Source organism: Gossypium hirsutum, chromosome D02, assembly GCF_007990345.1.
Source record: "Gossypium hirsutum isolate 1008001.06 chromosome D02, Gossypium_hirsutum_v2.1, whole genome shotgun sequence".
Classification (NCBI taxonomy): domain Eukaryota; kingdom Viridiplantae; phylum Streptophyta; class Magnoliopsida; order Malvales; family Malvaceae; genus Gossypium; species Gossypium hirsutum.
The window spans coordinates 59,007,311-59,020,608 of record NC_053438.1 but is presented as its reverse complement, the minus strand read 5'-3'; the positions used below and the strand labels follow the sequence as shown (position 1 = coordinate 59,020,608).

The following is a 13,298-nucleotide window of genomic DNA, read 5'->3' as shown; positions in this document are numbered from 1 at the left end:
AGCAGCAAATAGGAAAATAACAGAATAGGGGGAACCTTTTATTTATTTTTTATTTTTCTATAAATCGGGCTATAAAAAGGCCATTCGAACACTGTAAACGGATTACGCATTCAGAATACAAAAATCAAATACCAAAAGGTGATTTCCAAGTTTCTTTTTTCATTTTTCATTCTGCTAGTATCAGTTTTCTTTTTTCTTTTTTCTGTGTTCAATAGTCATTAGTTAAGAGAGAAAACAATAAAGAGGAAGGGGAAAGACGTACCTGGTGAGGAGATCCTGGCCCTCTCTCCGTTGTCATCGGAGTCTGGGTTGGGTTCGAAAACCGTTCATATGCCGCTAGTACAAAACGACGCAAAACTCATATGATGCTAGTTAGGTTTTGACAAAATGAAATAGATTTTTAGGGTTTTGGCATTTAAGTACGAAGACGAAACGCGGCCGTTTGGAGTCAATGCGATGGCTCTAAAACGGCATCATTTTGAAGACCCGATCCGAACGGTGACCCGACCCGGGAAGGATCCGCGCATTATGGATCGTTTGTTTTATTTATCCAATAGGTCCCTCCGTGTTTAAGGGGGTTGTAATTTGATTTCCTTTAATGATTTGTAATTTGTACCTCATATTTACTTCTGTATTCATTTAGATCCCAGCTTAAACGGTGTCGTTTCTGTGATTGATTTGGATTATCCCAATGTTTGCGTTGAACTGCTGATTTGGTCCTTCAATTTTGAAATAAATTTTAATTTAATACAAATTTGGTTTTCTTTCTTAAAATTCAACAATATTTTTTAATTATAATAACTCCTACTTTCATATATTATAGTATTTAATATTATTTGTAATATTTATTTTTAATAGTGTTTAAATTTATTATTATAGTTTAAAATGTAATAAATTAATATTTTCGTTTGTATTTTATTTTTTAAAATCATTATACACCAATATTTTGAGTCAATTGTATTTTAGTTTTGTTTTTATTTATTATTATTCTAATTTTATTTAAGCCTTGATTTAAAATTTTTTTATTATTGTTCTCAATTTCAAAAAAAAAATATTTTTCATATTTAATTTTGATTTTAAATTTTTTTAGATAAATCGATTCTTATATTCATTGTTTTTAACATTATTTTAATATTAGCTTAATATTGTTTTCAAACTTATTATTAATATAATTCTAAGATATAATATATTATTCTTTGAAGTTATTATCAATATGTTTTAAATTCATTAAGTATTATTTTAAATTTTTATACTTTTATTTCTCAATTTGATATATTATTATAAAATTCATCATTTATCAATACACATTTTAATAGATTAGACATAATTTATATATTTTGATGTTGTATAATGTGAGTAAAATTATCGTTGCTACTTTATTTGTATTTATTTATTGCGTATTTGGCTACACCTTAGTTCAAGTTTGAATTATTATTCATCGTTTTACATTACCTACTCCTTTTAAAATTTTGTACTTTTATCATTCTATTTCATATTAAAAAGGCCTAGCATTTATAATTCTCGAGAGAATTGTGCCCTAACTTACTGGGTTCCAATTTTTCTTGATGAGTTTAAATAGCCATGTGCTTATTTTATTCAAACCATACAATTTTAAAATAAAGCTTTTGAGACTTCAAAATTTTGGATCCTAACTCACTGGATACGGTATTTTGTTATCTAGATTTTTAAAATAAAGGCGATGTTTGATGTTTAGGAATTTCGAGAAATTGAACCCTAACTTACTGGATTCTAATTTCTCGTTTGACTTAAATGACCAAATAACCTTCTCAAAATACATGCATTTTAAATTTTAAAATTTTGAAAAATAAACTTGATTTCAAAGATTAAAATGTTGCACCCTAACTCACTGAGTGTGACAATTTATTTCTTTGAAATGAGTATGTCTTATCATCCAATTCGTTTATTCAAATTTTCTTTTCACATGATCGTATTTTAAAATCTTTTCAAAATTTTGACACTAAGACATTAAGCAATCAATTCGGTACCAATTTTGGGCGTCACGAGGGTGCTAATCCTTCCTCGTGCTTAACCGACTCCCGAACCAGTTTTCTCAAAATTCATAGACCTAAAATCGTTTTCAAGGTGATCCGATCACACCTCATTAAAGATCGGTGGCAACTCCAATTTTCATTTTTTAAATTCGATCCCCATTATTATTTTTAAATGAAAATGAGGTTTTGACAAAAGTATTTCTTAAAGTATCACCTTGGAAGAAAATTTTAAGATTTGGCCAAAAAGGGAAGCTGAGTTCTCGTTTTATCGGACCGTATAAGATAACGAAAAGAGTGGGACCAGTTGTGTATCATTTAGCTTTGCCTGCAGAACTACAAAAAAATTCATGACGTTTTTCACGTTTCAATGCTTAGAAGATATCACGGGTTAGGGTTGTTACACCAACCACTAGCACTCCAAAATCGGGAGTTCCCTAGAATTCCCTCCACCATCACTCCAATTTGTGGACTTAACACCACATTCAGATTTGGGTAATTGCAGATAAAATTTGTTGGTAGCTGCGATAACACGGTCGCTCCCAGTAGAAAACTGTTGGAAGTACCGTGAGAGCACGGTAAAAAACATCACAGTTAGGATTTGCTATAACTCTGCATATACAGCGAAACAATTAAATGCATATATACTGCATATTTTTTATATGGATATACTATAGATTACTTCCTCCATTCATACTGACCCAACCCATGAAAATGCAATACAAATTCATTCCATGGCATTCAATCGTCATATCCCATACTTTTTATCTCAACTCAATCACAAAAGTAAGTAATTTAGGCATTCAATGTGTCAAAAATTCAGGTATTCAGATCAATCAATTGAATATCCATAACATATTACTTTGTACATAGTTCAAACAATAAATTAAAGTAGATAAACCAATTCATTGGTATTTCAATCAATCAATTGCATATTCACAATCAACAACAATCAATTGAGTTTTCTCAATCAACATGTCTTATAATTCACAATTCAAGTGAGCAATTATGATAACTAAACCTATTCATTCAATCATCCATTCATCTTGGGGTTCTATCCTAATCCAAGACCTAATCATAAATTTCTAGTTCTCTAAATGTCATTGAAAACCTAATCAAGGATTGATTTGAATAAACTAATAAAATTTTAGACAAAACTATAATTTTTGAGTTTTAGGGGCCATACAGCCATGTGACCGGATTGTGTGCGAAGCCCCAGGCCGTGTGCGATTCAAATAGGTGAGGTGTAAGGGCTACACGGTTGTGTGACCGGGTTGTGTACGACTAAGCAGTTTCAAATTTTGACATGATTTTTTGTAAAAGAACACACACATGACTTCAGGGGTCTCATACAATGATCTTCACGTGCAAGTATAACCAGATTACCTACACGGGTCTTTCTATTGACAAAACGCACGAATCAGTTACAGATTTCAAGATTTTAGGGGTTTTTCGACAACATCGTAAAACATCCGTAACGAATGAAAGATTAACGAAAATAATGATTTTTCAAAATTGATGAGATCTAGCTATTGGGAAACAAGAAAAGCTTACCGATCTTAATAGGAATTTAGAGATTGATGGTACGAAATCCGAAAATTGATGAAAATTGATTCAATTTGGAATTGATTGCAAAGTTGAGATTTAAGAACGAAATTTCTAGCGAAAGATTTGAGAAAATTTTACAAAAGAGGGTTTGAAGGAAAAATTGAGAATAAATAGAAGGAATGAGGATAATTTCTGTTAGGATTTGAAAACGAATAATTTGAAATTTAAATTAGAATAAGAAGATAAAAAAAGTGATGGAATTTTAATTCTATTTGAATTTTGAAGAAAGATAAAAGCTGAATTCTAGTTGGGATTGGATTTGGTGAATTTCTAAGCTTTATAAACCTTTGGGGCGTCACTATAATTTTTCCAAAGTTAAGGGAGTTATTCAATTTTCCTAAAGTTTGCTGAATTTAAAAGGAAAGTGACAAGAGAGACGTGATACAAACCTAAGTGCTTGGGAGTGCTAAGGACTTACCACTCGGCCTTAGCCTATTTCTTGTTAAGCTTTAGCACTTAATTATACCTATTACTTCTTGTTGGAGGCTAGCTGACTTTTAGAAATAAAAGGAAAATAAATAGAAGGAGTGAGATTTGAACCTAAAACTTTTAAAGAATATACAAGTTACTTAACCATCAAGCCTAAGCCTTAATTCTTATTTATTTTAGTTACTTGATTATATATATTCATTTCTGCTTCAACTTGCTTTTTTTTTATTACCTTAGATATTTGCCTAATTTTTCTTTAACTTATTTAACCTATAGTTTTGAATACTCTCCTATTTTAGTTTATATACAATAATTAATACTCATAGTCAAGACTCACTATTAATATTTTAATTCACTTTTACCATTTTTTCCAATTAAGTCCCAACTCAATTAAAACACACTATTTTTCAAATTAGACCTCCTAATCAAGTTTCATTTTAGATTAATACAATGACACCTAATTATTTTAACCCCCTAAATTTCGGGGTGTTACAAGGATTACGCTTGATTTTCCCCTCTATGGTTTCCTACCCATTTGAGGTTTGGATGATCCTTCCAACTAAGGTTGTGGGTATTTGAATAGGGATCTCGACCCGTATTAACTATCTAGCTTCCCTTCTTCACTTGGTCCTAAGTACATAGCTTCGTTCTCGTTGGCTTGACAGGTATCTCCAAACGGTTAAGCTTTTTTAGGATTTGTTGGAATTGATCATCATCATTACTTTCGTTCATAGCTTTTACCATTGGTGGCTTTTATTTGTACATAAATCTCTTATTGGGTCACACATACAAACTCATGTCCATGTCATCTATGATTTTGTAGGCTCGTTCATACGTATGGAACATGAGAGATCCTCTAGCCGCTTCGTCTAGGCTAGATCTAATGTCGTTGTCAATGCTGTTGTAAACTATTTGGGTCTGGAGCCGTGCTGCAGCCCATGGTGTGGGAACTTCCTTAGCATTTTCCTAAATTGTTCCCACGCCTCATATATTTATTCACCATTATATTGTTTAAAATTGGCGATTTCTTGCCTGAGCTGAATGGTTCTACTTATCGGGAAAAATTTATAGAGAAACTTTTCTGCTAGATTGTTTTATGTTGTAATGGAGCCTAGTTCTAATGATTCTAACCAATCAGTTGTGTTGTCGCATAAAGTGAACGGGATTGACCAAAGATGCACATCTTCATTGGATACCTTGTTGTACTTGAAGGTGTTGCAGAATTGAAGAAACTGCTTCAAGTGCCAATTAGGGTCTTCCATCATATTTCCCTTGAATTGCAGCGTATTTTAGATCATCTAAATTATGGCCATTTTTATTTCAAAATAATTGGCATTGATTGTCGACCTTTCGATGTTACCGCGCACCACATCTAATGTAGGTAGGGCGTACTCGCACAACGTCCTTTGCTCCATTAGGACTTCTTCTCGAATATGTACTTACTATTCTCATGGGTCATCAAATAAAGGATTTTTTTGGGGGTAAATTTATTACTACGGGTGGACCGGTGTTCATCAATTGATGATTGCACTTGAGTATTTTTCTCCAGATTTGGGTATGGTTCAATTGGGGTGCTGGGGCTTCGGGTCATAAACAAATTAAAAAATTAAAAAGAAATTAAAAAATAAAAATAAAAATAAATAGACAAAAATTAAATATTGTATCTATATGTTTTAATGTTCCTACTTATCTTTTTAATTGTAAAACTATTTTCTAGATTTAATACCGCAACATCCCTTGCAACGACACCAACAACTTGACCGCTTATAAACGTGCTATCATTTATAGTAAAATATCACACCAAATATATATAAAATTAGAACAGCTGTGTCCGCAAGTATACGGGTCAAATTGTAATATAGTATATGTGTACAACGGAATGCAGGAAGTATTTCGAGGATCGTAACCAAGGGAGGATGGAATAAATCTATAAAAATATTTTTAAAATAATAAGTCTAAAGAGTAATAATTAATTCCTATATTGCGAGAAACCATAAAATAGATTAATGAGAGAAATTAAAGAACGAAAATAAATAAACAAGAAAAATAAACAAACAATGAAATCAATAAAACCAATCAAGAGGATTAACCCATTTTAGGATTTGTAATTAACTTTGGATTAGAGTTCTAGCGTGGATTAGATATCAATTAACCAATTATTACCTCCCCGTCTTAAACTAATTAATCGATTGGTTGATACTCGTTTATCTCTCGACCTTACTTTCTCAACAAGGATAAAGTATGATTTACTTTGTTTGACTTATCTCCTACTCTCGTCTCCTCTATGATTAATTCCTAGGGTTGTGAAGCCTAATGTTTAAGAACGCGTATCTATACCAACTAATCCTCTTGAAAAACCCTAAATCCTCCATTAATCACGTCCCCATCCACTTATTAATCTCCCTAAGGGATTTAGCCACTCTTGTTATTCATAATCTTAATCTCAATTGAAATAAGCATGCAATCAACACGAATAAATCAAAAGAGAAAATATATTAGAATAATCCTGGATTGATGTCGAGTAGAGTACCGAGTAACGAACCTCTCGATTGGAATAATCAACTATCATTGTTTGCAAAGAAGAAATAAACTGAGATACTTTAATAATATATAAGAACTCTTGGATTGAAACCGATTCCAAGAGGAAAAACAGAGTTTAGAAAAGCCGAAAGAAAACTAAATCTAATCCTACTCCTAAACAACTAGGGTTTTTGATTGCGTCTAAGACGACTTAGTTACATCAAACCCCTAAGGTCTTATTTATAGGAGTGTTGGAAGCCCAAATTAGGTCTTCGGCATGTCCTAAGTCTTTGTATAAAGTTGATTGTGCAGACAAAAATAGTTTTGGTATACTTTGGCATCACGTCGACATATGTCGCGCCATAGGCCTAGCATGTTGTGAAACGACAGTAAATTTATGCCTTGTATGATTTGTTTCATGCTTTGATGGCTTGGGAAGCTTGTGCATCACTCGTCCTTTACTCATAGGTCAATTGGGACATAATTCATCATCTTACACAGTCAATTGAACAGATTGGTACCATCTAAGGCCCGTGTTGGCCTAATAGATCACCACACTCACAAAATGTGTTAAAAAATAATTATTTTACTAATATTTATTCCTAAGTATTAAATACTGAAAATGTATTAATAAATGTTAAATTGACTAAAAAGTAAGTTCTTTAAATACAAAAATATACCGAATTAACTACTAGACAGTTCAATGTTTAGATTTTGTCTCCTCAACAGTAACCATAACTTTCATTATAAACCCCGCATATATATATATATATATTGAGTAGTCATTCTTTGTTGTTTAGTTTTTTGTTTGTTTCGGCGGGGCCATGCATTGATCATTAATCATCTTTCCCTCAACAGTAACACCCATGTCATCACAAAACACGAATATATGATAGCATTAATAAAGCAAAGATCAGCATTATCAGTTTATCCTTGAGCATCTTTGTCTCTCGTGGTGTCTTAATCTCTTCAAACTCCAATTCCTATCCGTTAATTTATAAACCCATGAAAACCTTACATTAAGGTTATGGTGGGGGATGTCACAAAAAGCATTAATGGATTTTCTGCAATACTTAACTGTTAATATATTGCAATTCAATATTGGTGGATTGTTGAAGACAGCACAGAGTTCCATTCATCGAAAGGGATTGCTTAGCTGTTTCTTGCAAGGCTTGGAAACCTTATCAGATGAAGAAAATATAAAGCAAGGGAGTGGGCACGAGTTTCAGAAATGGAAGTTTCAAGAGAGAAATAAAAAACAAATAAAAGATGACTGAAGTACTACAGCATGCTTGATTCCGTGGACAACGCTAGCGCCATGTTTCATTGAGACTTGAGAGAGAACTTTTTCTTTTTATATGTTATGATTCAAATTTAGTGTTTAAAATATGGAATGATGATTAGCTTGAGATAAACACAAAAGGTAGCAGAGTCCAATGTTTTTGTGAGAAAGATATAGCAAGTTGGGCAAGTTGATAGTGCAACTTGGAACTCTGCGATTCTCCTCTGAATACTGTGACCACCGTTTCGTCATGTACATATGGTTATCGTCGATTTTTTATTGTAATTTCCTCACATATACAGATACACGAGTCTATTTATTGCGTTTGGTGTGTGGTGTAGGTAAATATAGTTTATGAAACTTGAAGCTAGTTTCTTCAAAGTAATGGCATTATACGTGTTTACACACACACACACACACATATATATATATTGATATAATATATTAATTATATTACAATGGAGGTTGTATCACATCTAAAATAATTCTAGTATTTATGTTAATTATATTACATAATCATATTCAAAATATTTTATATTAACTATCGTATGATAATAATTTATTCTATATAAATTTTAACCTGCTATATTATAAAGCCATATTATTTTCACGTTACATATACGTATATCTTCTTTTCTTTCATATATAACATAAATTATTATATTTTCAAAAATTACTAGATCAACCCATTAGGTTTAACGTTCAAAATGCGTTGAATCTCGAAACTTGTTAAGTTGAATTTGCTTTGTAACATTTCCGCATGTTAAATACTTATATCATAATTATTATATACATGAGTTGACTTAAACCATCTGCTTAAATATTAAACCAGTTTCATAGGTATTTAAGTTGCTTAATTATGAAGCCTTTTTTTTTAATTGATTAATACAAATAAGACAAAACAGACAACTTCTTGTCTTTGCAACTAGTTAGTCCTCATGTAATTGTAAGATAATAATTAGTTAAGCTACAAGGGCAAACTAATTGTGATTGCATTAAAGAAATTAAACTTCGGTTGCGGTTCACAAGAAAGACAATGTATCATATATTAAATGATTTATAAAAAAATTCTAAAACTTTCGGAAACAATTATAGCACAAACATATGTTTCTTTAAAATAACAAAATATGTATATATTAAGAAATAATTATAATTGGTGACCTATATTTGTTAGAAAATAGGGAAATCACATATACAATAAAAGTAATTATATGTTATTATTTATTATTATAAAAGGTTAGTCCAAATTAAAAATGATCTAATTTGACTAAAGTTTATTGCGCTTTAATTATTAAAAAAAAGTATGGGTCAAATATGTGTAGATGCTCTAGTAACTAATTTCTAATTGATGATGGGCTGCTTAGAAATTAAGGTTAATGTACAAAAGTTATATATATTAGGGTTATGGTCCCCAAATTATATATATGTAATTTTTCTAATATATCATCTTTACAAAAGAGAGAGACACATTCTCTGAATTAATTATGTGCTAATTTAGAAGAACAAAACCACAAGCTCGAAGGTTCTAAGAAATCAATGGATTCAAGTACGCTTCCGCGTTTAGCTTTGTTCTTGGTTATTTGACATGAAAGATTTTGGTTAATTAAATTTTATATTAGATATTATTTTTATGGTTCTAACAAGTGGTATTTGAGCCTCACCATGTCAAATCATTGGGAAATAATTAAGTTTCTTTACAAATAAAAGTTAAAACAAATTATCCCAATAGTTACAATCTTTACAAACAAAAGTTCAATCATTATCCTCAAATTCGATCTCCTCATCCTCTTCTCCTTCCTCATTTTCACTTTCTTCTTGTTCTTCAATTTCATGCCCATATTCTTCCTACTCAGGAAGCATTGGCCCGAACATATCTGACGTATAATTAGGCATTCTAATGTTGTTTTGCCGTGCAAATTCTTAAAAAAGTAGGTCTGATTCTTGCATCCAATGTATCATCCAATCCATCTTTGGATGGCTGCTCTCACCAATTTCTTGTTGGGTTGTCGATTTTGCTTTCCTTTGAAATGAGGCTAGAGTAGCCGTATTCTCTTTTTGGCATTTATTCCACTCCTTTATTTGTTTCATCCGAAGCTCTATGTACTGTGTATATAGTGTGTCTCCAATTAGGCTTTGGGATGGCTTCATGGATTGCTCAGTGGACACCATCGAAATGCTTGCTCTTTTGCATAAGGCTATCACTAAGTGGGAAAAGAAGACTTCTACTTTCTGGCCACTAATGCGCAATTTCATATTTTGGTATATCCATGTTCCAATGCATATTTGTTTCTTCTACAAAATAGCGTAAAGCAAAACCACTCGAAAAGTATTGACATTAGAAACATTCAATGCAAGAGTAATTCTAGTGCATAGAAATTGAATCCACATTTTTGCTACAGGATACAATATTGCTTGATTAAACAAAGTTGGGATATCAGTACCTGAGTGACACTTCCATTCGCCTGTTCCTTCAGTCAGATAGTTTATAACATTGTCCATATTTATGTCTCTAAAATAATCTAAATCAATTTTTTGCTACAAAGTCTTTCTCATAAAATGGAGCGTTATAAAATTCGCAACTAATTCGAGGGGTATTTGTACTTCCTTCCCTCGCATTGCTACTATTTCCTAAGTGGAGCCATTAATTCTATTAGACTCTTGGTCCCGCAAAGATGCGTAATATTCTTGAACTATAGGGATCATTGCGAAGTCTTTTGGGATTACACAGAAGCGTTCCCATCTATGGTATCGAACCAAAGGCCAAATCTCCTGATAGAGAACCATCGATTATTCAAATCCCCTCTTTTGAATAAATTTTTTTCCCTGAAGTTCTAAAACATATTTCTCAACTTTTTTATTAGGGAAATTAGAGGGGTTTGGAACTGTTGATGGTTCCAATTCATTAGTTCTCCTAACTTTCCTTAGAGGCGTATTTAATGGTGTACTAGGCTAATACTAATAAACTAACAAGCAAAATTTTCAATGGAACAGTAAAAAGATGAGTTAGGAACCCTTAACCTTATATAACTTCTTTTTGGATTCCTTGTAATGTTCGGTTGTTGTAGTTCCTTTGAATGTTTCTCATTTTCTTTTGCATCAAATAATATTAGAAGGAGAGATTTTGTGAAAGAATAGTAAGGAAAAGTAAAAAAGGTTTTAGGGTTTGTTGAAATTTAAAATTTTTGAAAAGGTTAAGTAGTGTTTTAAAGTTTAGAGGAGGTTGATAATATGTTTTAGGGTTAAAATAAAGGTTATATTAGTGTTAAAATGGGTGAAAACATGGTTTATGCCACCGAGTTGCAAGAACGGGTCGGGTCAACCCTGCAAAAAATTACAACGATGTCGTAACACAGTGGGGTTCTGTGTCACAACACCCTTGGCAATTTACCGTTGTCGCGACATCGAGGTTTGATGTCGCAACACACTATGAAATTTTGGAATCCTAAGTAAACTATCTTCTGTGTCACAATACAAAGTTATTGTGTCATCAGATCGAGATGATTTTATCAATTTTGGATGCGATGTTATGACACGGGGGTTCCATGTTTCGGCATCAACTCTGTTTTGAGCCAAATTTATGCTCCCAAAATGTCTCGGTTCCTATAAAGCACAATGTTAATAAAAAATTAAAGTTTAAGCTAAGTAGTTAGTTAAATATACAATAATATACATAAAATTAGAGCTTAATTAGAACTATCAAGTTTTACTACCAGATTCATCCATCAGTTCAAGTAATGTGCACGAGGATGTTTTCCCTGAATTGTTTCTATCTGTATTTGTCAGCATTCGTCATGCCACTCCATTTTCTTCCAGTTGTCCTGCTCTTTATACTTATGTTTCCACCCTGCACTAATCGTAGGAAACATCTTCGCTTCTTTAGGGTTATTAGGGATATTTACAAGTATTTCATAACATGGTCTCCCTAATCCTTTCCTTTCTACTTCATCTTGTTGGTGACTATACGTTTTAGTTTCACCATTAATCTTCACGGTCTTCTTCAAAGTCTAATATTACAAAACCTACTAGAATGATGAAGTTGCACACTTCGACTAACACATCTTCCAATACTCCTTTTGGATGCACTGAAGATTTGTTGGCCAACTATAGTGTGATTTGAGTGCTTTTGAGGTCCCCTAGCCCGATTTTTTCATATATAGATAAGGGCATTAAGTTTATGCTAGCTTTTAAATCACATAGGGCTTTACTAAAGTGAATATTCCCTATCTCTATAGGGAGTGTAAAGTTTCCTGGCTCTTTCAGTTTTTGGGGAACTTGTCTATATATAATCGCACTACATGAGGCGCTTATGGTAACTTGCTCTCCTGTTTTAATTTTCCTATGCCTAGACATGATTTGTTTTAAGAATTTGGCATAGTTAGGGACTTTTTCAATTAAATCAATAAGAGGCAAGTTAACATTTAATGCTTTAAATAAGTTTAGAAAACTTACAAATCCATCTTCATCTAGCTTTTTTTTTCTTTAATCGTGAAGGGAATGGTACCTTTGTGGTTCTGGGTTCCTTGATTAGTTGTTTCTTTAGTTCAGCTGTTGGTTCAGCTATTTCCTTCGATCCTTTTTCGTCATCAGCTTCTGGAAGTTCTTCATGAAGATCATCTATATTCCTCTTGGTTCCCTCCTGAATTAGGTTATCTGTGCTACTCAGCACTTTACTTGATCGGAGCGCAATTGCTTTCACATGCTCTTTCCCCTCTCTTTGAGAATTATCTCCAGTGTTACTAAGGATATCAGTTGCAATTTGTCTCTTAATGTCTCCCATCATGCTCATTAATTGCCTCATTTGGTCTTACAGTTTAGACAAAGTCTTCACAAATTTGGTGCACTCAAATTGCTTTAGTTTCATGTCTGTCCTCATTGACTACATTTCCCCTCGATCCGATCCAAGCGTTGACCACATACATTATGGTTATTTGGGTTGGCCCTTTCTTGAGGCTTCTACAAATAAGGAGGTTGATAATTAGAATTCTTAATCTAGTTAGAGTTATTATTTCCTCCTTGATTTCTACCCCATCTCAAGTTCGGGTGATCTCTCCTTTCGGGATTATAAGTATTTGGATATGGGTTTCCACCTCTATTCTCAATATAGTTCACATCCTCGGTTGGGTTATTAATATAATGAAAGAGTGGTTTGTCTCATTCATATATAGACAATACACCAGATGAAGACTTTATACGGTTGATTCTGTCCACTATCTGTTGGTATCTATCATCTTTTTGGACAGCTTTTACTTTAGATGGTTTCTCGCCATATGTATAGCATTCAGTTGGCCACTAGCAAGAGCTCATCAACATGTTTTCTATTAGTTCATACACGTCCTCGTATGTCTTGTTCATTAAAGCTCATTTTGCGGCTCCATCTAGTCCTAATTGTGTATGTGCATCCAACCTGTTATAAAACATTTGTAGTCATAACAACTTAGGTAGTTCATGAT

The 13,298-nt window shown here is 32.6% G+C and overlaps 1 non-coding gene across 1 annotated transcript; it reads left to right on the top strand.

Moving 5' to 3' along the window:
• The first annotated feature begins 4,979 nt into the window (after window positions 1-4,979).
• Window positions 4,980-5,085, top strand: LOC121214968 (small nucleolar RNA R71). Its single transcript, XR_005910703.1, has one exon. It is a non-coding gene; the product is annotated as a small nucleolar RNA R71 (small nucleolar RNA).
• The last annotated feature ends 8,213 nt before the right edge of the window (window positions 5,086-13,298 follow it).